The 23,916-nt window shown below is 36.5% G+C and overlaps 2 pseudogenes; one reads left to right on the top strand and one right to left on the bottom strand.

The window, feature by feature from the left end:
• The first annotated feature begins 1,811 nt into the window (after positions 1–1,811).
• LOC132629945 (E3 ubiquitin-protein ligase UPL7-like) lies at positions 1,812–22,458 on the top strand (annotated as a pseudogene).
• On the bottom strand, positions 21,211–23,538 carry LOC132629762 (GDSL esterase/lipase At5g03820-like; annotated as a pseudogene).
• Positions 23,539–23,916: the final 378 nt, after the last annotated feature.

Genomic DNA, 23,916 nt, shown 5'->3' with positions numbered 1-23,916 from the left:
TTTCTAAAGATAAAAAAGGAGAACAGAAAATCCATTTGATATACACGGACATAGAGAAGAAATTATAACAAACAAATTTACCATAGCAATGATTTCTAACGAGAAATGTAATAATACATAAGTTCCCAAAGGAGTTGCTGAAAAACGAATAAGTTATGTAAAAGTTCATCCTTGTCTCCTCTAATGTTTTAGGTATTAGACATCAGGAAATTAGTCATGTCCAATTTTGGTTATAATTGCAACCTATCTAGTAGTGTCGCCATCATAAAATTCCTTTTTAAGATATAGTAAAGAATTTGAGGTAGGTTCAAGAGATGCCCAAAGTTATACCAATTGATTGAAAAAGTAGAGTTTATTTTTAAGATCAAAAGGTATAATTTCTTTTAAGATATATAATCTACCAATATTGTTAAGGTAAATGTCTAGTTTATTTTTAAACTTTGTGAATTTCGAATTTATTCTCAATTAATAATTGGGTTAAATATACCGCTATTGTTATAAGATTGGTTCTAACATAACCTTATTTACTAATGACAGAAGTTTTCTAACACATGTGATTTATTTACAAAGGAAAATAGTCAAAATGTACTCTTCAACTATATAAAATGGTTCAAAATATTAAAATCGAACTAGTAAAGATGTCTATTAGATTGTTCGGCCTAATTTAAACTGTATTAAAAAATGTCTATTAGATTGTTTGGCCTAATTTAAACCTGTATTACAGTCAATTTTTTCTATAATTGCTATTCGTTATAACGACATTTCACTATAATGACCCGATTTTCTCCGAAACCGATTTTTAATGTTATATTTTATTTTTCTATAACAACATTCTACTTATAACAGCATTGACATGCGTTATAGCGGTACACTCTTTGTAAAATACCTCTCGATAACAACCATACTCAAACATTATGTAATAACATTTTACAAGAAATACATTATGTATAAAAATAGAAAGCTATTGTTAAGAGTCAACTATTACTTGGGGTGAGATAGACGAGTTACATGTTAAGTTCTTAGACAACCTTCAAGCAGGGGCGGAGCCAGCCCTTCGGGTGTGGGTTCGGCTGAACCCAGTAGCTTTTGTCCGAACCATATATTTATATTAATTTTTTTGTCAAATATGTATAAATTATTAATTAAGAACCCAGTAACTTTAAAGAATTAGAACCCCGAATCCACAAGCTTCGAATCCTGGCTCCGCCTCTGCCTTCAAGGGACTATTGAATTCCCTTTTGCCTAAAGTTTGAACAGAATTCTTCGTCAATTTAAGCGTTATATTATCACTACGAGACTGAAATTTATGAAACAACTTACAATTGTAGAATTCATTCGTCAAACTTGAGATATTTAAATTCTCAATTAATTTTAAATGCATAGGTTCCTTAGATTTTAACTCTTTATCAGTAACAACTAGTTATCGATTTATTTCTAATTTATTAGTCTTTTCAATTTTTAAATAATGAGATATGAAAATCAATTGAGAGTAAAATTAACAAGTATATTGTTTTCTTTTATATGTCATATAAAAGGTATAGAAAAGTAATTATTTTTGTATATTTATTTATAATAGCTAAATAAAATTTAAATTTTAAATATCAGTATACATATATAATAACAACTTATTATAATAGTGATGAAATTTTCGGAGAAAAGCTGCTATTGTAGAGAAATTCTGATTATATTAGAGTTTAAGTCGTGTAGTGTTCTAACAAAAAAGTAAAGAAAAACAGAAGATGTGGGTAACATTATTGAAAAGCCTATTTCCCACTTTTCCCCCCCTTCTTTTGATTTGACCACATGTAAAATACACTTAACTTCCATATATAAACTTCTAATTAGTTACGTATACCGTTATATACCCATTCTTCAATAATAATGGCAGTACCTTTCTAATTTCCAATCGGGTCAATAATTTAACCCGGTTTAAAATCCCCTTTTGCTCATTCATTTTCCTCTAAATCACATCTCTCTCTATAATAAACCTTAAATCTACCATGAACGAATCTCGAAAACATCAGGTTAATTCTTTGTTGTTACTTAATTGCTATCATTATTCGGTTAATTTGATCAAATTGCTTTTTTTTTTTTTTTTTGATATTCGAGTTTGAGAATTTAGTTAATTATTTTGTTACGTGCATTAATTCAGGCCAGTAATTCGGGTTTATTAGCTTAAAATTAAGAATATTTTATTATTTTGTCTGCATATATGAGTTATGATCGGTTAATTTGATCAAATTGATCGTTTTTTTTTTGCATGATTTGAATGAGATTTGAGAATTTGGTTAATCTTATTTATTTTTTGTTTTGTTTAGGTTTCGTTACGAGGCGCAAGTGCGAAGGAGATTTCGAGAGATGTGCTTTTGGAGAAAATATCGCAAGAGAGAGCTTTGAGGAATTTTACTAGGCGAGCTACTGCTTCGGCGCGATTAATTCAGGTTTATTAACTTAAAATTGAGAAGATTTAATTGTTTTGTTTGTTTATGTTAGTTGTGATCGGTATATAACTGCTTTGATTGTGTAGTTTTGAGTTCGTTTGGATAGTAATTCGGGTTTATTAGCTTAAAAATAAGAAGATTTTACTGTTTTTTCTGCGTATATGAGTTATGATCGGTATATACTGCTTGATTGTGTAGTTTGGCTTCATTTGTGATTAATGTGTTAATTCAGGTTTGTTAGCTTAAAAATAAGAAGATTTTATTGTTTTGTTTGTGTACATTAGTTATGATCGGTATATACTGCTTGATTCTGTTGTTTGAATTCATTTGCGATAAATGTGTTAATTCCGGTTTGTTAGCTTAAAAATAAGAAGATTTTATTGTTTTGTTTGTGTACATTAGTTATGATCGGTATATACTGCTTGATTCTGTTGTTTGAATTCATTTGCGATAAATGTGTTAATTCAGGTTTATTAGCTTAAAAATAAGAAGATTTTATTGTTTTGTTTGTGTACATTAGTTATGATCGGTACATACTGCTTGATTGGGTAGTTTGACTTCATTTGTGATACTACATTTAGGTGTATATTGTATATGTTAATTCAGGTCAGTAATTCAGGTTTATTAGCCTAAAAATAAGAAGATTTTATTGTTTTGTTTGTGTATATAAGTTATGATCGGTATGCACTGCTTGATTGTGTAAAAATTACTTCATTTGCGGTAATGTATATTAAATGTTTTATTGTAGTAGAAATTTTTCGTGCTTGTAAAGTGGTAACGACATGTTTGAAAACTTGGAGGTGATAGTAATAGAATTATGAGCTAAACTTAATTAAGGTCAGTGATTTGGGTTTATTAGCGTAAAAATAAGAAGATTTTATTATTTTGTCTGCGTACATGAGTTATGATTGGTATACACTGCTTGCTTGTGTAGAAATGACTTCATTTGCGGTAATGTATATTGAATGTGCTACTCCCCCCGTCTCAAATTATCTGTCTGATTTCTAAAATTAGTTATCTCAAATTATTAGTAGTCATTGTTGTTGAAGACGACAAACGCCTCAATTATGGGGTGATGTTATGATTGATCAAATACGAATGAAGGGTAAAATAGTTAAAAACGCTTCTTAATTAATGTTTCTGAAGGGGCGTGTAAAAGAGAATCATGACAGATGATTTGAGACGGAGGGACTCTGTCAGTAGAAATTTTCCGTGCTTGTGAAGTGCTAAGACACGCTTGAAAACTTGCAGTTAGAATTCAGGGACACTAATAGTTAGGATTGTCTGCACTGAACGGTGAAGAGGATGTTTTAAATGGCATTCTAATATTGTTACCAGGGATCCACAGATGCCACGGCATTCCAACTTTAAATTTCTAAAGGAAACAATTCAGGAACTTTATGTTGCATCACCATCAAAGAGATATATAAGGAATTTAATACCATGATTTCCTGAGCATAACAAATATAATTATAAGCTAGACTTAGTGTCTTTTCATTGTCACAATAGTTAAATTACTGCATTTTCTTAATACACCTCATGTTTAAGCTTTGCTCTCCTTGTATTGATAACAATCAGAGTTATTATGCCCTGATTTTGATGTGTATTTTTTGTTTATCCCTTTTTGTGAAGTTACCTTTGAAAGAAAAGGAAAAAGGAATAGGTTCATTTTGATGAGGTCTATATTTTTTCCTAGGTCTATATTTTTTCCTAACTGGAGGTACATATTCATAACAATCAAATGCAGATAATTTGGGGTTGAGAACTCGGGTAATCCAAGTCACTAATTGGGAGGAGGAGGAAAGGCTATTTAATTTTATTTGTTGGCTATCTTTTTGGTTTTAGCATTTGATATGTATTTAGCTATTTGGATGAACTTCAAAAGTAAAACTAAAGCTTGAATAATATGCTATCACGATGGACTAGAAAGAGCAAGTAGAATACTCGGAATCTGCAATCTCTTTCTAATTGCAAACATGATGAACATTTTTTGGATCTGTTGTGGTTTAAAGTTTTATCATCCATTGGCATGGATACACATTACAAATTTTTATTTGTTGAGTTCACTTTTGTGTAATACAGCAGAACTAGTGTTGTGCTTTCTTTCATTATGATCCTCCTTTTTTGAAGTTTCCATTATCAAACAGCATGTTGAAAGCCTTAATTTAAACAATGTTATATATTGAAGGAAGACATTTTATTGATCTCATCTTCAAGTGTGATTACCAACTATGAATGCGGCTGCTTAAAATATGTGCAGAGAGCTTGGCAGCGTTATAATGTTAAAAAATGTATAGCCCTGGAGCTTCAGCAGCAGTGGGAATCATTGATAAATAGTCATCTTGCTCCTCTAAAGAACTCGTCGATATCCAGCCAAGTCCTGAGGCCCTTTCTTTTCTTTACTACATTCTTGTTGGCGCGATCTTCAAGAATTCAACCCAGAGAAAAAGATTGCATCAGGAGTTGCTTTGGAGTTATCCTGGAGAGCATAAACTCAACCAGTATGCTATTCTTATATTTTTCAAGCCTTTAAGTTTCTGTGCAAATTTTATAGTCATGATTGTCTTACTATAACAATTCTGTTTTGCAAGTCTTGGAAAGAAAAGTATCCCATGTTTCGAAATCTCGTTCTACATTTTATTAATTCATTTGAAATATGGTTGTAGAATAACTTGTCACGACCCAGCCCCGTGGGCCGCGACTGGTGCCCTACTTGGGCACCCAAACGGACATACAAACTAAATCATCATTTTTAAACAGAGTTAAGAACGAATATTATCTTGCGCGATTGCGCGTACAAAACATTATATCAGAATCAGAAGAGACGGCGGAATATACATCGCCAAACATATGCACATATGTCAAAAAGCCGACAAGGCTATCAAATGTATCAAAAGCCGACAAGGCTATCAAATGTATCAAAAGCCGACAAGGCTATCAAATGGCACAACGGCCCAAAACACATATACGAATGCACGCCGACAAGGCTGCCATAACGAATGGGGTCATACCAAACACACCCGTACAGAAGTAGGCACACACACCCACAAATACGTCTACAGACCTCTAAACAGACCGACAGAATCATATGACGGGACAGGGCCCCGCCGTACCCATGAACGAATATATATAAATGCACTAATAAATATATATACCAAAAGTATAAGCCCCGGAAAGAGAGGAGCACTCCGAATAGCAGAAAGGGTGTCCTAAACTGGTGGATCACCAAACTGTGCGTCTGTACCTGCGGGCATGAAACGCAGCCCCCCGAAGAAAGGGGGTCAGTACGAAATATGTACTGAGTATGCAAAGCAGAAAATACAGAAACAAATCTGAGACATAAACGAAACAGAAGTGCCGAACATAAGTGCAAATCCAATCATATCAAAATGTTTAGTTTCAAACATGTAAGTCATGCATAGGGTACAGAAGAATATGGTCGCCCTCCCGTCGATGGCGCCATAACACAGCATAACACCAGAAAGTTTCAAATCTCCGTATCCCCGTCACACATCACATCACAGCATAACGCCATACACAGCATAACACCAAATATAAGTGGAACCCGACCCTCTTTTGCGAGTAGCTCGGTGAACCATAAACACAGCATAACTTCGGAGTATATCAAAGTGCGCACGATAACAGAACCGGCCCGGGAACCGGCGAAAGATATAACAGAACGCACGAGCAGAGTCATGAGTAACCATATGCATAAAATCATTATCATAGACTCAAATATAAGTAAATGACCATACTTGAAATTTGAAATGATAATCATACCAAATTCTTTCAAAAGTCGTCCGAATTACATAAAGGAAAGTCGCGGAACCCACGGACGGGTATTGACCCTAGTCGGGCCCGCCTATGGAAAACATACTCATTATACATCATGCAAACTCCTATAAAAATATTGGAGCAATCCGAGCCTTTATGCAAAAGATATGGCATTTCGTAGTTACGGAATTCTTTAAAACAACTTTTTGTACAAAGTTTGGAAATCAATGCTTTCGAAGACATAATGGTTCATATTTCATCAAATCATACATAAGAGTGCCAAGGAACATATACGGATCATAACATGCTCGGATTTCGAATTTAGAATTTCCTTAAGGCTTATAATCTAGCCTATACAAACTAAGGCATGCCAAAAGAAAGAAGGGTTGCGCTTTACATACCTCGTACGCACTCCAAGATAGCCAATCTAAAGTAAATCCAAATCTACGCCTCGGGCTCCCCAAGGTCTACAAATACGCCAACGAATACCAAACATTAGCTAAGGGCACTTAAGCCATTCATTCTAACTATTCATTAAATTCTACAGAAAATTCGGCAGCTTTCCCCTGTAAATAGGCCAACCCGAGAATTTAACTCGCTCAAAATCAACAACAACAACAACAACAATAACCAACCTAGCAACTCCAATAACCAATCCGAAAGGCAATATTACATTAATACTCTCTTTTTCACCATTCAACAACATTCATGATAATTAATTCAACGGCTTACATTCAAGCCACATTTTCGCTTATACATTCAAATACTAACCCAATCTCAATACCCATTTGCACGGCTAACACACCCATCACACAACCCACTTCCAACCTACTATATTCCATCAATTTCCTGCATAGTAACATACTACAATATGAATAAAACATTTATAACCCATAAAACAATATCAAGACTCACCTTTCTTCTTCAATCCACAAGAAGGTTAGGGTTTGCGATTTACAAAACGGATGACTTAATCGCTCCAACTCTAACCATTAAATTCGTTCATTCTCATCACATAATCCATGATTACAACAAGTATACTACTAATTAAACTTAATTTACCATAGCTAGTTTAAATTGGCCCCATACGGGTCAAACTCCACTTCCATATCAACATACACAACTCTTGCAATTTCTGCCACATCCACCAATTCATACAAAGACTAATCATCTTTAAAACATGTAGGAAAATATTAAACCTTACCTTAATAAATTTGGCTAAAAAAAAATATACCTTGGCCGTGAATAGTGGCGCAGTGAACAGTGCGCCGCCGTGAATAGTGCCCGTGAACAGTAGCCCCGCCGTGAATAGTGGCGCTGCTGTGAACAGTCGCCGGAACAGTACCCGTGATCTTCTCTCTCTCTCTCTCTCTAGGCTTGAGAGCCCCTCTCTCTAAGACCTAATTTGCAAGATTAATTTGTGGTATAAGTGATGACTTAGTCATCCACTTATGCCTATATATATTATCTTTACAAAGTGGACATGTGTCAATTTTTCATGACATGTGTCCATCTTTATTCAAGTCCAACCAAATCTCGCCACGTGTCGTAGGGCCCACTTTTCGATAATTAGATTAATTAATCACTAATCCCTACTTAATAATCTAATCACAATTTATTAATTCCTAATCTCCAATATTAATATTTTAATACCAATTAAAAATTTATAAGCAATTTTGTGATTATCAAAGTTGAAAATTAAAAGCTCTTATTTCATGTCCGAAAATAAATTCCGGATTTAACTCGAGTCGATTTTTAATTCCAATCTTTGAATTTTGGTCCAAATTTTTCCTAAGTGTTTAATGCCTACAATTTCATATACAACTTATGTCTCGAAATAAAATCGAAGGTCAAAAGTCCCGACTTCAAATCCCGAAATGGTCTTGACCTTAAATGATCATAGTTAATCCGGGTTGTCCCAATATGTAAAAATACGGGACGTAACATAACTCTTCTTTGTCAGAGCGATGTCCATATTTCTGAGCTTCTCCAGGTAAGTGCTTTAATCTAGTCCTTCTGTATTATGGAAAAAAGTTATATTCATTTAATTGGTGGATGTTCTGCTATCAAATGATAAACAACCTTATCAAAGACAAAGCATCAAATAATAAAGACTGTATCTGATTACTCTGTAATGATGTTGAGCGCCTCTTTATGGATTATGATTCATCAGGATGCTAAATTGTGTGCCATACACACTCTCAATAATTCGATGGCTGCTTATGGGATAATGATCATTTACTAAGAGTTGCTCACTTAAATACTATAAAAAGATGAAAGAAAATAATTGTTTGTCAAATTGAACCTTAAGCACAAATATCAGCTATAAACTGCTCCTTGCTACCAATCAAAAAAAAAATTAAAAAAAAATCCCCGCCTCTTGCATGATCTGCATTTATCTGTTGCTATTTGTCAGCTAAGTTCATTATGTTACAGCATACGTTGATTTTCTCTTTCTATTTCTTTCTTTTTTAGATCCCAATGAAAACTTTTGCTCAATGGCTACTGGAACCATGGAAGAGAGAAAAGTTTGGAATTATCAAGCAAAGAAGTTGGTTACCATGTGCTTGTTTATTTTACAAGAATGTGATAATTCTTGTCACAAGAGTAACGATGTTTTACTTGCATCGTTAGCAATGCGCTTGGCAGTAATTCTGACCGATGTGAAAGGTTGGAAGTGCATCAGCGATACCAATATACAGGTCGCATTACTGGCAGTTAGGGATTTAGTTCAGTTCCTGGGAAGCATTAAAAGTGGACTATACAATTCTGTAAGGAGGTACATTTGTAAACTTGAAGCTCCTAGTTCCGCTCAGGCGACTTTGTCCTCTCAGACAGATGAACAGTTATTGATAATTGCAAGTGCAATTACTTTAGCACTACGGCCATTTCATGTCGCAAACTTAGTTGCAGATAATAAAAATGTCTTACTAGAAGTGCAGAGTGCTGCCGAGCAATACTGTATTTATTTACTTACAATACCTTGGTTTGGTCAACGGTTACCAGTGGTGTTGATTCCGCCTTTGAAACACAAGTCTGTGTTAACACCTTGCTTGAGAATCCTATTGGTAAGTTTGGCATAGTAAAGTGAATACTGGTTTACTGTTGCAACAAAGTATGAGTGTATATGCTTGCAGTTACATAATTTTAAGGCAATATGCATCTATGGGACGATATTATTGTCAACTTTGGGCTAGAAAAATCTACCAGACAACCACAAGAATAAATCATTACATCCACCTCATTGTAAACATATGGAAACTCTTTTGCCCTAAACAAATTATGCTAAGGGTGAGGGAGTAAGTCTTTCTTTGGCCGTAGAACTTTTTCTTGAATTCAACTGATTATTTTATTTTCGAATTTTGGGATAGTACTTGGCTCCATTTGCAACTGATAGACCTAAACTATGAGGTGTTTGTATTGCCCCCTTGAACTTCCCTTTTTTTTTTTCCACCCTGGAACAGGATCTAGTGGGAACAGGGAAGTGATAGTCACACTCTAACCACGTGGATTTTCTAAACACATGGCATCTTTTAAAAATTAAATAATTTTTTCTTTTTAAACTTGCAGCATTTTACTGAAAATGCTCTTAGTTTGTTTAACTCAAGCAGTTTTTGGAATCCATTTTCTTGGATGCGGTTGTATTTCATTTGGGTCAGATCCAACATTCATAAAATATAGAGTTAACAACTGTTGGACACCAATTTTAAGGAGAAACTTACAGGATTGGGAAGTTGATGATTTTCTTTCTCTATTAGAAAGTTTGGGACAAAGTACTTTGGTGGCAGATTTTCAGGACAGAATACTCTGGGGCAATTCTAAGGAAAAGATTTTCACTGTGAAGGAATGTTACAACAACTGGTGCTCTCAAAATAGCCTTTTAGAGGTTTGGCCTTGGAAGTTTGTATGGAGAACCAGACAGCCTCTCAGAGTTACTTGCTTCACTTGGACTGCATTGAAGGAAGCATGCCTAACACAAGACAATCTTAGAAGGAGAGGTGTAATAGTTGTTAACATGTGTACCATGTGCAAGCAGACCAATGAAAGTGTCAACCATCTATTTTTGCACTGCCCTGCAGCAGCTAGCCTCTGGTTTTTCTTCTACTCTATGCTTGGTCTACAATGGGTAATGCCCTTCAACATCAAAGATGCATATGCTAGCTGGATACTCTGGAGAGTTGACAAATCCATTAAAAGAATTTGGAGAATGATCCCAGCAGTAATTTTTTGGACCCTATGGAAGGAGAGAAACAACAGATGTTTTGAAGGAATCTCAACTCCTATTTGCTCTCTAAAGTCTAGGTGTTTAGTTAGTCTTTTTAGTTGGCATTTTTTTGCCCCTGTAAACAATGTGGGTAACTTTCTAGATTTTATCAGCTCCTTTTCTCTAGTTCAGTAGAGATAGGATATCTTTAGATTGTTCTACAGGTTTTGCCAAGCCTGCTAGCTTTTCCCATCTGTAACCTTGCATCTTCTTGATGTTTTACTAATGAATTTTATTACTTTACCAAAAAATAAAAAAATAAATGAGAGAAGTAAACAAGAAAAAGCAAGATAAGAATACACAGTTGGAAGAAATAGTTGTTTTATATAACCATGTGACATTTGGTTGTTGGATGAAAAAAGCCAAGGCAGCTTCTTTTTCTTTTTTCTTTGCTCTCATGCGCTATACAAGAGTTCAAACCACTCTATTCCACTTGGCACTTCAGGGTGGTAATAGATAGCTAAAAAGGCAGTTCAGTGGGTAATATAAACACTGCATAGTTTAGGTGTGTAAGTTGCAAATGGAGCCAAATCTAAAGAGGTTCTTATGTATTATACCTTGACTTTATGATCGCTCACGTTATCAAACTTTATAGAAATGTTGTAAATGATTTTGTTGTTGTACTGAAAGTTATGTGCCTCTTATCTATTTTTGTTACCTTATTTTTAAAGAAAATTTATAGACCCCTTACAGACTTAAAGGAGTAAATCACAAATGATTTTGAACAGTCTTAGTAATCCTTGATGCTGTAGTTTGTTAACAAAGTATTATCTTATACGGAAAAGCTGGACATTTTGACTGTAATTTTCCTTAAATTCTGATGCATCTTGCATTAACACTTCCCATCTTCATTTTGGTGATCATGTCTATATCAACAATTAGTTTGTACTATATTGGTACCACCCCTGAGTTGAATTAGCATCCATATTTTCCATTATTTCTAGTGAAATTATGGCTATTAGAATGCGAAGGGATTGATTAAACTGTGACAGGTGATGGCAGATGTCAAAGGAGCAAATTTTAAAGGATATGTCAGATATGGATCAGATGACAAGCTTTTCTCACAACAGGGTGATGCCACCAGTTGGTTGGGCTCTTGGAAATTTTATATACCTTGCTACTGGCAGTGAAAGCAATATCTTAGATTCTGGAAAGTTAGTGTCTGGTATAGACCGTCAATCCTATGTCCGTGTAGTAATTACGCTGGCGGAGAAATTATTGACTCAGATTGAAAGGGCTGGATGAGTGAAAAAGGAGAACCAAGAAGTTCAAGGTGACGGAAATTCTGTTGTAGCCGAGAAAACTTTTGGATCCTTGCAGATGTCGTATATGGACCTTTTTAAGCCTGTTTGCCTGCAGAAGCATCTTATGGAACTTCTAGTGTTGGAGAAAGATGGTCTTATTCAGAGAGCTGAAAGTCTACCCTCATGCGGAGCAGAATCTTCTGGGAGCTGTGAATTGCTTGATGTTGCTTACTACTATTCATGGATGCTCAGGATATTTTCTAGTTTGAATCCGCTTCTGGGGGCAATGCCAGTTCTCAACATGCTATCTTTTACTCCTGGGTTCCTTTCTAACCTGTGGGGAACCCTCGAAGAATCACTTTTTCCTGGAAAGAATCTTGTTGGTAAGGGCAAATATGTGGAAGAAAGTAAAATTTCTGAGAGAAAGCAAAAACATTCTTCTAAAGATATAGGCAGCAAATGGGCTAGCGTATTTCAAAAGATAACTGGGAAATCACAAACTGAGTTCAAAAGTCTGGATCGGCTTGATGGAAAATCAAATACAGTGCATATTGACGAGCATTATTCTGATATGTGGGACATTGAACTGCTAAGGCAGGGTCCTGATGGCATATCAAAAGATTTGGCTTGTCTACTACATCTGTTTTGCGCTAGTTATTCACACCTTTTGTTAGTTCTTGATGACCAGGAGTTTTATGAGAAACAGGTCGGATTTCTTTTTCACTTCAATATTTCATGCAATATTTGATTTTCCAATATCTTTAGAATGATATTAATAAATCCTGAAAGTAAGAGTTGCGTGAATGTAGGTTCCCTTTACATTGGAGCAGCAGCAGAAAATTGTGTCCGTGCTGAATACATTGGTTTATAACACAATGGCGCACAGTATTGGTCCTGAAAGTAGACCTCTGACAGATTCTGCTATCAAATGTCTTCATTTATTGTATGAAAGGGATTGCAGGCACCAATTTTGCCCTCCTACTTTGTGGCTTTCACCAGGTAGAAATAATCGGCCGCCCATTGCCGTAGCTGCTAGGACTCATGAAGTTTTGTCAGCTACTTCAAACGGTGATGACGCATTAACCTCTCTGAGCATGGGCTCCATCATTACTGTTATCCCACACATTTTCCCATTTGAGGAAAGGTAGTTTTGACATAAAAACTTACCATAAGCTTTGATAATTCATCATTGATTTACCTTTAAGCTTATTCCGATAGTTTCTAACGTCTAGAGTTTATCCAAATGCTCCTTTCCCGTGCTTGACACTGGCAGATCATGGATTTTGTCCGCAGCTCTCTGTGCCTTTCGTCTTTTGTTAGTTCCGGTGAACTAGTTAAGATTCATATCTGTTTGTTCATATTTTTGTTTTAGTCTTCCTCGTCCACCTTAAGATGTATGGTGCTCCCGCTGACTGCCGACCCAATATATGTGCCGCTGTTTGACTGGGCACGGAGTTTAAGAAAGAAAGAAAGACTTTTGAAACTTGTATGCTAAAACACGCCTTAACATTTGAACGTCATCATATTGTGCTTACAATATTTTTTTTTTGAAACTGGTAACTGGATTGTATTCCATATGAACAAAACAGTACATAGGTTGTACTGAAACCATATCTACAAAAGTACTCCAAGACTCTACTATTCTAATCCTATATTGAATCTAATACATCAATAATGGAAATAGTATCATCTGAGTAGGCCTGATTACACCAAAAACAAAGCAATAAAATACAATTCAACTTGACATTTTCACTCCATTCTCTATACTTTCAAAACATCTGGAGTTTCTCTCCTTCCATATTGCCCACCATATGCTGGCAGGGACCATTCTCCATCTATTTCTGTTCTTTGCCTGCAATCCTGCCTCTTCCCAACTCTTTAGAGCCTCTGAAACCTTGCTAGGCATAGTCCAGGCTATACCTTTGAGATTTAAAAATATTCTCCAAAGCTGTTGTGTAAACTTACAGTGTAGAAACAGATGGTTAACTGTCTCTGCTGTTTCTCCACATAGGAAACATCTAGAGCATAAAATTATCCCCCTTTTCATCAAATTATCCTGTGTAAGAACTGCTTCTTTAGCTAAAAGCCACACAAAGTAGCTAACTTTATGTGGGATTTTGGATCTCCAAATGTGTTTCCAGGGCCAGTTGGTAATCTGTTGAATTGATTGATTCATCATCCTGTAGGCTGAACTAACTTTGAACACTCCTTTTTTATTCCCCAACCACCAAAAAACATCCTCTCCTAGCTGAAGTCCCTTAAATTGTTGCAATATGTTAAGAAAATCAGCCACTCTTTGTATCTCCCAATCATTGATTTGCCTTCTGAAAGTGAAATTCCATCCTTGAGGTGTCCACAAATCAGCCACAGTCCTTTGATGATCAAAGACAATGTTGTATATATCTGGAAATAGTGTTTCCAGATGACCAGCCTCAAGCCAATTATCCTTCCAGAATCTGGTTTTGACCCCATTCAGTACTTTGATCTTGGAGTTGCACTTAACTTCATTCCATAAGGCTCTTATGGATCTCCACAGACTAACCCCATATGGTGTGGTAACCTCCTTTGTCATCCAGCTATCTTCCTCTTCATATTTTGCATTGATAACTTTCCTCCATAAAAGTTGATTTTTATTGGCATACTTCCATAGCCACTTCATTCTGAGTGCTTTGCTTTGCATTTTCATATCTTTTATTCCCAGTCCCCCACTCTTCTTGCCAGTGATCACTACTTTCCACTTCACCAAGTGAAATCCTTTTTTTTCTTTATTTCCTTGCCACAGGAATTTCCTCTTGATGCTATCCAACCTCTTGATAATCCCTGTTGGAATTGGAAACAGGGACATCATATATGTTGGTAGGGCATCAAGGACTGAGTTGATGAGTGTCACTCTACCCCCCAAGGACAAATATTGGCTTTTCCATCTGGCTAGTTTCCTCTCACATTTTTCAATCACATTGTTCCAAATCTCTGTTGAATTAGATTTGGCTCCCAGAGGCATTCCCAGATAGATAGTTGGCAGAGTACCTACTTCACCACCTAGATTTGCAGCCAACAAGTTCATGTTTGGGACTTCATTGATAGGATACAAAAAACTCTTCCTCCAATTAATGTGCAGCCTAGAGATTCCTTCAAATAGGACTAGTATCATCCTTAAAAACCTTAGTTGCTCCTCTTCAGCATCACAAAAGATCAATGTGTCATCTGCATATTGGAGATGTGTCACCTCCAGACTTTCATTACCAGCTCTAGCCACCTCAAAACCATTTATCCACCCATTCACCTTTGCTGTCTTGATCATATTGTTTAGACCTTCCATTGCAATAAAAAATAGGAAAGGTGACAAGAGGTCACCTTGCCTGAGACCTCTTTGTGCTTTAAAAAAACCTGCTGGGGAACCATTAATCAGAACTGAGAAACTAGCAGTTGATATGCAGAATTTGATCCATTGGATCCATTTCTGTCCAAAACCCATCATCTCCAAAACCTGGAGTAAGTACCTCCAGTTTACATGATCATATGCTTTTTCAATATCTAGCTTGCAAAGGATTCCAGGTTTCTTCTACTTAAACCTGGAATCTACTGCTTCATTAGCTATTAGCACAGCGTCCATAATTTGTCTGCCCTTAATGAAGGCCATCTGCTGGGAGTCCACTAGTTTTGCAATGACCCCTTTCATTCTTTCAGTCAACACTTTGGAAAAGTTTTTATAAATACTACCTATCAAACTGATAGGCCTGAAGTCCCTTAGTTCTTTAGCACCTTTCTTCTTAGGAATGAGAGTAATGAAAGTTGCATTAAAACTTTCCTCAAAAACTCCTTGCTCATGGAAGTTGTGAAAAGTGTTCATTATGTCATGCTTCACTACTTCCCAACATTTGATGAAGAAACCCATGGTGAATCCATCAGGGCCTGGAGCTTTGTCAACTGCACACAATTTTAGACATCTCAATACTTCATTTTCTTCAAAACTGCCTTGTAAAGACCCCTTTTCCTCCTCTGATATAGTAGGGCAATTTGTGAAGTTACAGGCTGGCCTCCATTGTGTAGTCTCAGAATATAGCTTTTGATAGTAATCAATTATCTCTTCTTCAATTCTAGCTGGCTCCTCAATTGTTTCTCCCTGAATCACAAGCTGATCAATATTGTTATATCTTCTGTGAGCATTTGCCATTTTGTGAAAGAACTTAGTGTTCTTGTCCCCCTCTTTTAACCAGAGTGATCTTGATTTCTGTCTCCAAGATATTTCTTCATTCTTGACCAACTCCTCATACTCCATAAGCAAAGTTGCCTTCTTGATTGATTCCTCTTCTGTTAGGGCTCTTTCTTCCAGCACTACATCTATTTCAGCCATCTGTCCTAGCAAACTTCTTTTAGAGCCCAAGTTTCCATCCTCACTTCTGCTCCAAGTCTTGAGATTAGACTTTAGAGCTTTTAATTTACAAGCAAGTATGTAGTCTGGTTTGCCTGTGAAGTTGAAAGAATTCCACTAACCCCTAACTCTATCCACAAAACCCTCGGATCCTAGCCACCAGTTTTCAAATTTAAAATAACTCTTACTCCTATTCCATGAACCACCTTGTAAAGCAACAGGAATATGGTCTGAAACCAGTCTTTGAAGAGGAATCTGTTTCAAATTGTTGAAACTATCATCAAACTCTTTTGAGATTAATATCCTGTCAATTCTAAAAGCTATCTCTAGATTGTCACCTTTGAACCAAGTATAAGTAGCATCCTCAAGCTGTAGGTCAATTAGGTTCATGTCTTCAATGAAATCAGAAAATTCCTTCATCCCCCTGGTTCTTTGAGTACAGTTTTTCTTCTCTGAGATAAACTTGGTGACATTATAATCTCCACAAACAGCCCATGGCCCTTCCATTAAGCCCCTCACAGAACCTAATTCTTCCCACACCAGTTTCCTTTCTTTATAAGAGTTTGGAGCATACACTCCTGTGATATGGCATGAGAAGTTTTGTAATTGTGCTTCAAACTTGCAGGTTAGAGTGTAAGCACCTATTTCAAGAATATCCCCCCTCCATACTCTTTTATCCCACATCAACAGAATCCCCCCTCTTGTTCCACTAGCTTCCAAACAAGCAAAATTAATCCATCTTCCCCCCCAGATTTGTTTCACCAGTTCTGTAATGTCACCCTCAATTTTAGTTTCCTGAAAACAGATGATATCTGCTCTCCAGTCAAAAACTAAACTGCTCACCAGTCTCCTTTTGTCCCTATTGTTTAATCCCCTAACATTCCATGTTACTAGTTTGAACTGCATTAAGAAACAGGGATGATACTTCTCCCCTTGTACTTGTGCTTACAGTATTTTTTTGAAGCCCCTGCTGGGGTGAGGAACCTAATGACACCAACACCACCAAATTTGATTTGTGACAGTAGTATCTTTCAACGCTGACTGTTATTGCCTTTAACACCTTGGAAGTATAAAGTTTCTATCATGAATCAAGGTAGTTTACTCATGAGTCTTTTTGGTTGGGTTTTTTATTGTCTGAACCTTTGTCTAAGATATAAATACATTAGCCTCCTTTTTGTGTTGCCAATAAGGAACTTTATGGACTTATACTCTGTCTTTTAAACAGTTTAATGGCATAAATACATATGTAACATGGTTGTGTGTTTTTTCCGATTATTTTCATAATAACTAGGAGTTGTACTTGCGGAAAAGGGTCAAATATACCCCTGTACTATTAGAAATGGTTTAAATATACCCCCTCGTTATACTTTGGGTCTAGATATACCCCTTTCGTTATACCTTCGGTCCAAATATGCTCCTCCCCTTAACTTTGGCACTGATTTACCCTTATTTTTAGTGGAATGACATGTGTCAGCTCAGAAATAAAAAGACCCGCCCCAATGCTTTTATCCACTGCCTGACTCAATTTCATTACAAAGCAAAGGAATTCATGTGTCAGTGAAATGGTTTAAAAATGTACGTAGTAAACTAACAATATATTTTTTATAAGAGTTGACATTAAAATTAGTGCTAGAACCAGAATAGTAATGACTTAACTGGCAGTTAGCACTTAGCAAATCCAAATGAAGGTTTATTTTTTATTTTTTTTATTTTTATATTTTGGAGATTTGATTATTGGCGCCTGAAATTCCTGGAAGGTAAAAGTTAAAAACTCTCTATTCCTTAACCAGAAGTTACAATTAAAAATTGATTATCACTAGTAATTTTAGTAATTTCCCTCGTGAATTCCTTTGCTATAACAAGGGGTATATTTGTCCCTTTTCTGTTGTGCATATATGTTGGTCCACTGTATATGATGATGTTGCATGTTGTGGCTCAAACCGCGGAGGTTAGTCTCATAGGTCCAATGTAATCATGAAAAGAGTAATTTTCAGTTGATTTCTAGAGAAAGAGATGTTGCTATGTCAACTTACATGAATTCATATGAGTAGTTCTTGCACCAGAGTTATCATTTTTGAATTATGCATGCAACTGTTTCTCACAATTTAGATTAAAGGGCGCCAGTTGTTTTCTTCTGGTCTAGCAGTAATCTGAATCATTTCTGGTCCTTGGCAGGGTTGAGATGTTCAGAGAATTCATCACATGGACAAAGTATCAAGAAAAATGGCCGGTGAAGTTGTTGGACCTGGTCCACGTAATGTTGAGATAGTAATTCGTCGTGGTCATATTGTTGAAGATGGATTTCAGCAACTAAATAACTTAGGATCAAGGTTAAAGTCCAGTATCCACGTCTCTTTCGTGAATGAGTCTGGTCTTCCAGAGGCTGGCCTGGACTACGGTGGGTTGTCCAAGGAATTCTTGACAGAAATAGCCAAAGCAGCCTTCTCACCTGAGTGAGTTGCCTGTGCTTATGTAGTTATCCAGTTAGCCATCTCATATTTTGCTCTCTGAAATGACTGAAGGTCTTTGTAATTGGTTCTATTTTGTAAGGTACGGGCTCTTCACACAGACCTTGACCTCAGACGGACATCTAATTCCTAATACAGCTGCAAGATTTTTGGATTATGGATTTCAGATGATTGAGTTTCTAGGGAGAATTGTTGGCAAAGCGCTCTATGAGGGAATATTGCTAGATTATTCCTTTTCACATGTTTTTTGTGCAAAAGCTGTTGGGCCGCTATAGCTTTCTTGATGAATTATCTACACTTGATCTTGAGCTATACAGGAATCTGATGTATGTTAAGGTAAATGTTTCTAATCTCTTATAAGATCGTTACCAATCAAAGAAGTGTTCTGTTATAAGATTGTAAAGGCTCCAATACTATATGAAAAAATAAGGATAGAAATGTATTAGTTGTTTGATCAATATGGAATATAGACACGCCTATTTGTAAGTATACTATTGATAATTTTCTAATGAGGACAGTAATAAAGTTGCAATCTAACATAATTTACTAATGAACAACCCCAAACCTCTAAAAGTAATTTTAATGGAATTATGCATAAGACATATATTTTGTTTCGGTTTATGCAGCACTATGATGGTGATGTCAAGGACCTCGCATTGGACTTTACAGTTACTGAAGAATCATTAGGAAAACACATTGTTATTGAGCTTAAACCTGGTGGCAAGGATATCTCTGTAACAAAAGAGAACATGTTGCAATATGTTCATGCAATGGCAGATTTTAAACTAAATTGGCAGGTACCGATACTTGTGCTCCTACATTGAGATGCCCATTTTGTACTTATTGTTTCCAGCACTCAATTGCAGATACTTGCTTTCTCAAATGCATTTTATAGAGGATTGACAGACCTTATATCTCCTTCCTGGTTAAAGTTGTTTAATGCAAGTGAATTTAATCAGGTAATTCCCTTTGTGCATATCTTAGCAGAACTTTGTGTACAATTTTCTTGCCCTATTGTACAATGGAGGTGGATGCCTCTGTAGTTCGACTTGTGCTTTATTACAGATGCATATATTCTTGCAAGTGTATGTAGTCGCTATGTGTGTGTGGGCAAGAGAGGGAGAGAGAGGGAGAGAGAGAAAGAGAGAGAACAGGCTTGCTTATCGGTTTGTTTGCATACGTATGCGCTTACTCTGTTATCCTACCATCAATCCATAGAATGTTAGTGTATTCCTCATGGGGTATGAGATTCGACCATCAACTGATCTCTCCTTGTTCTTTCCATGCTAGGTTTTGACTTCCTTGTCTCTTTGCTTATTCAAAACAAGGATTCGCTTGTAAATGCATTGCAGAATGTGTTGGCAACACCTCTGCAATTTTTCTTTTTTCTCTTTGCTCTATCTTATCTGGTTGACTGGTTCTCCACATTTCTCTAAAATTAAGGAAGTTAAATGTGACATGCCATGCAGACAATAAATGAAAGGCTTAAAGAAACTACAAATAGTGCATATGCTTTAATTTGGTGTGATAATCAGTTGAAAGCCGCATGAGTCACAAAGGCTTTCCTTTGCTGGACTGCATGCTTCCGTTTCAGCTAATCCAAAGTATTTATCCAGTTGCTTTCAGGGGGAAACCATGATATTGACATTGATGATTTAAGGAAAAATACACGCTATACTGGAGGTTACACAGAAGGGAGTCGGACAGTGACTCTTTTGGGAGGTATACATGAATTTTCTATGTTAAGAAACTGCAAATGTGATATCCACCATCGTCTACTTAACCGTCACAAACAAACATCTCTCAACATTAAGGAACTTGGTCTAAGCAGAGATTTGTTATTGTTTTGTGTTAGCTGGCCATATGTATGTTGTTGCTAGTGTTAAAGTGGGAGAATGAACCTATGAAGACAATTAAGCATTTGTAACTAATTGTTCTTGTGGTTTAGGTCTTTGCGAATTTTGAACCAAAAGAACGGTGTTTGCTGCTTAAGTTTGTGACGAGTTGTTCGCGAGCTCCTTTGCTTGGATTCAAACATCTGCAGCCAACCTTCACCATTCACAAGGTATGCACTTTCTCCACCCAAAAGAGTTGTATTGTTTTGCTTACCAGTGCTTAATAGTAATGAAATTTCGTAAATATAGGTTTCGTGTGATTTGCCACTATTTTCGACATTCGGCGGACAGGATGTTGATCGGCTTCCTTCAGCTTCTACTTGCTACAACACCCTCAAGGTAAAGTCTTAAATTATAATACGTTAAGTTTGAGGCATTGGATGCACCAACTCGTATTTTGTTAAATGAAAAATCAAGCTAGCTTGAACAACAGGACCTCTTTGACTTGAACATTTTGCAATAATCTCTGCATTTTCCTTCTGCCTTTGACAGCTTCCAACATACAAACGCCAGAGTACTTTGAGAGCAAAGCTTCTATATGCTATCAATTCCAATGCTGGTTTCGAACTTTCATAGTTATTGTGCAGGTAAAGTGGTTTTCTCTTTGTTGTATAACACAAAAGCTAGCAGAAGATCACCCCCTCCCCCACCGCCAAAAGAAAGATGGAAATTCCAGAAGATTAAATTTCTTCGCCTTTTTTTTTTGTGGCTGTAATTCAGTACTTAATAACTTACTTTAATCAAGTAGAATATTTAGTGTTGAATAGAGCTCATCTTATGGGATGACTCAAAAGACTTAATTAAAACTGTTCTTTCAGTTGACTTTCATGTCACAGTATATCTAATACCCAAAAACATATTCCCAAGCTGGGAAGGCTGTCAGATGTGTTGTACTTCGCTGTAACTGCTTTCATATGAGATAAACTTTAGCTTGTATGAACCAAGACTGACTTCAAGTTCGAAAGTAATAAACATTATCATGAAAGGGGTGAACTACAAAGTAGACCACTTTGAGGCTTTAAGAGATGAGGTCAAAACCCTGTTCCAACAGACTTTGAGCTAACTTCTCATTTGCCGATTCTGAGGGATGAAATCCATCCCAGAAGACATAGTTTGTAGCATTGGAGCATGTTCTTATGGACCTGGCATTACAAAGGAATGATGTTTCTAGTGTGCCAGTCCCGCAGCAAGCCTTCCTTGATTCAAAAAATCCTGGGAAAGGAATATTATCAGCGAAAATGTGATCCAGAAGGGGGACATTCCTAATTCACCTTTTTGATTTTAGAATACAATAGCATAAACCCATTTTAGAAATTTAAATTGCTTCCTAGTGTCAAGTTTCAAGAAATGAGACGCGTCTTCTTGTGTTCTTTTTGTTGACAATAAAATTTTGTACATGTTTATGCTTTGGAAAACTTTTGAAGGTTAAGCGAGTTTGAGAAGAAGGAAGGAAAAGGAGAAGGGAGAAATAGTTTCAGCATGTTACCACTTTCTGCAGGTTTTGTGATCAGATCAAAGAGAGGCTGATAGATGTCAAAGACTACGAGCTTGTGGCCGGAAAGCTTGTTCTTTAAATTTTGAGATGTCCTGTTGAGCTTATTGTTGAAGGAGATTGCGTCTTGGTTCAGTCTTGCAACACACTGGTTCCTTCCTCTACCTAACAAAGTAATGGCAGCTGGCAAACAACCAGTTGGTGGCAGAGTTGTGATCCCAATCCTCCTTGCTCCCAGATCATAGAGGTTCTGTCCATAGATTGTTTCTGATATTAACATGTGGAATTTGTGTATAATTGAACAATTTGCATATAATATTTCTCAGTTTGTGATTTATAATTACAGCTCGATCTGAATTATTGATGTTCTCAGTATCAGGAGTAAAGATTGTGATAATATCCAGCTTATTTTTCAGGATAAGTCTACCTGGTACTCAGGTGTATGTCATCCTTGTACATCCTGTAACAATCCCAAGTTTCTGTAATTTGATAAGTGCTTGTTATGATTCATGCGTGGGCTAGCTTGCTCCCATTTGTCAAATGAGTGTTGGAACTCAAAATTTATTTTCCAGGGCTCTTACTATCATACGAAAATACTACGTGGTAAATTGACATTATAATAGGTTAGTCCTAGTTGCATTTTCATTTGATAATGCTCTTGTGCGCAAGGGTTATGCGTAGTAATTCTGTGCAGGTTGCGTGGATTTTGAATTAGTTTATGGAAATAGTTGAAGCGCTAATAATTAGTACACAGAAGAGGAAGCCGGACCTGAACAAATGAAGAGTAAGACTGCATGAGGATATCTGAGAATTCATCAGGTGAGGTGAGTAGCGTCTGTTGAGTAGTGGATTTATATAATAGTTTTGAATGAAGTCACTGCTTCCTGCACTTATAAGATGTATTCCTCCTGAGAAAATGTTAGTAGCCTGGGTCCTCCCTACCAGATTCACTACTTTCCTTTGCCACAACCTGTAATATTTTAGTTGATGTGACAACGTTAGAGCACGCTGCAAAAACCATGACATTTCCAAGTTAGTCATCTTCAAAAAAATCGACAGATTTCTATTCTCAGACATATTTGAGTACTTACAAACAGTCGAGCAGTCACATTATAATAACCAGAAGCAGCAGAGGCAAAGTTAACACCAGTGAGAATTCTTTGCCCTCTTGCTTCTCGACTCAGGTAAGCTGGCGGGTATGAAGTGAACCCAAGATATTCAGCTGCGGATAAAACATGCACGTGTGAGAAACAACAGAGGACATTTTCTTTTCGTGGTGGTTTTTTGGTTGTGGGGGGGGGGGGGGGGGGGGGGTTGATTAGACGATTATTGAGATGCTTTAGGCATTACCAGTGAAGTCTGTGGCCAGCTTTCCATTGCAGAACCGTCCGGTGGGTCTGTGGGTAACAAAATCTCTTCCATAAGGTGGAAAGTTTGCCTTGATGAGAGTGCTTAAGTTGTTATTATTTCCCACATCAACTACAGAGTCACCAAAGATGCACAATGCTGGAACCAAAGGGTCTCCATTAGATACAGAGAACACAATGGCAAGAAGAAAACTACCTAAGAGACACCTCAAGAAACCCATCGTTCTCATCTCCTATAGTGAATATCTTATTTTATTTCTTTTTGTTGTTAATTTGTTGGGATGAGAATTTGAGGACACTCCAATATAAGGTTGAAGTGAAATGACTTTTGGATAAAAAGTTGCTCATTTCCAGGTGAAGAGGCATGTTTTGCACTTCCTAAAGCTAGTGGTAAAGTGAGATTGTTGGGGCCAAAGTATATGTTTAGGTAAATGCTTTGTTTTTTCCTCTTTCAGTTTTGTCTATTTCTGTGAGTTTATTTAGGAGTTATGGCCAAGTGTATTAATAACAGTTCAACATAATTTGCAAATTTAATTGGCGTGAAGGGCTAAATTGTTCCTCACGTGACCTGTTTCCTCTTGTAACTTCACATTGGTTTA

Source organism: Lycium barbarum, chromosome 3, assembly GCF_019175385.1.
Source record: "Lycium barbarum isolate Lr01 chromosome 3, ASM1917538v2, whole genome shotgun sequence".
Classification (NCBI taxonomy): domain Eukaryota; kingdom Viridiplantae; phylum Streptophyta; class Magnoliopsida; order Solanales; family Solanaceae; genus Lycium; species Lycium barbarum.
The sequence above is the reverse complement of the archived record's forward strand: the minus strand, read 5'-3'. Positions and strand labels throughout refer to the sequence as shown.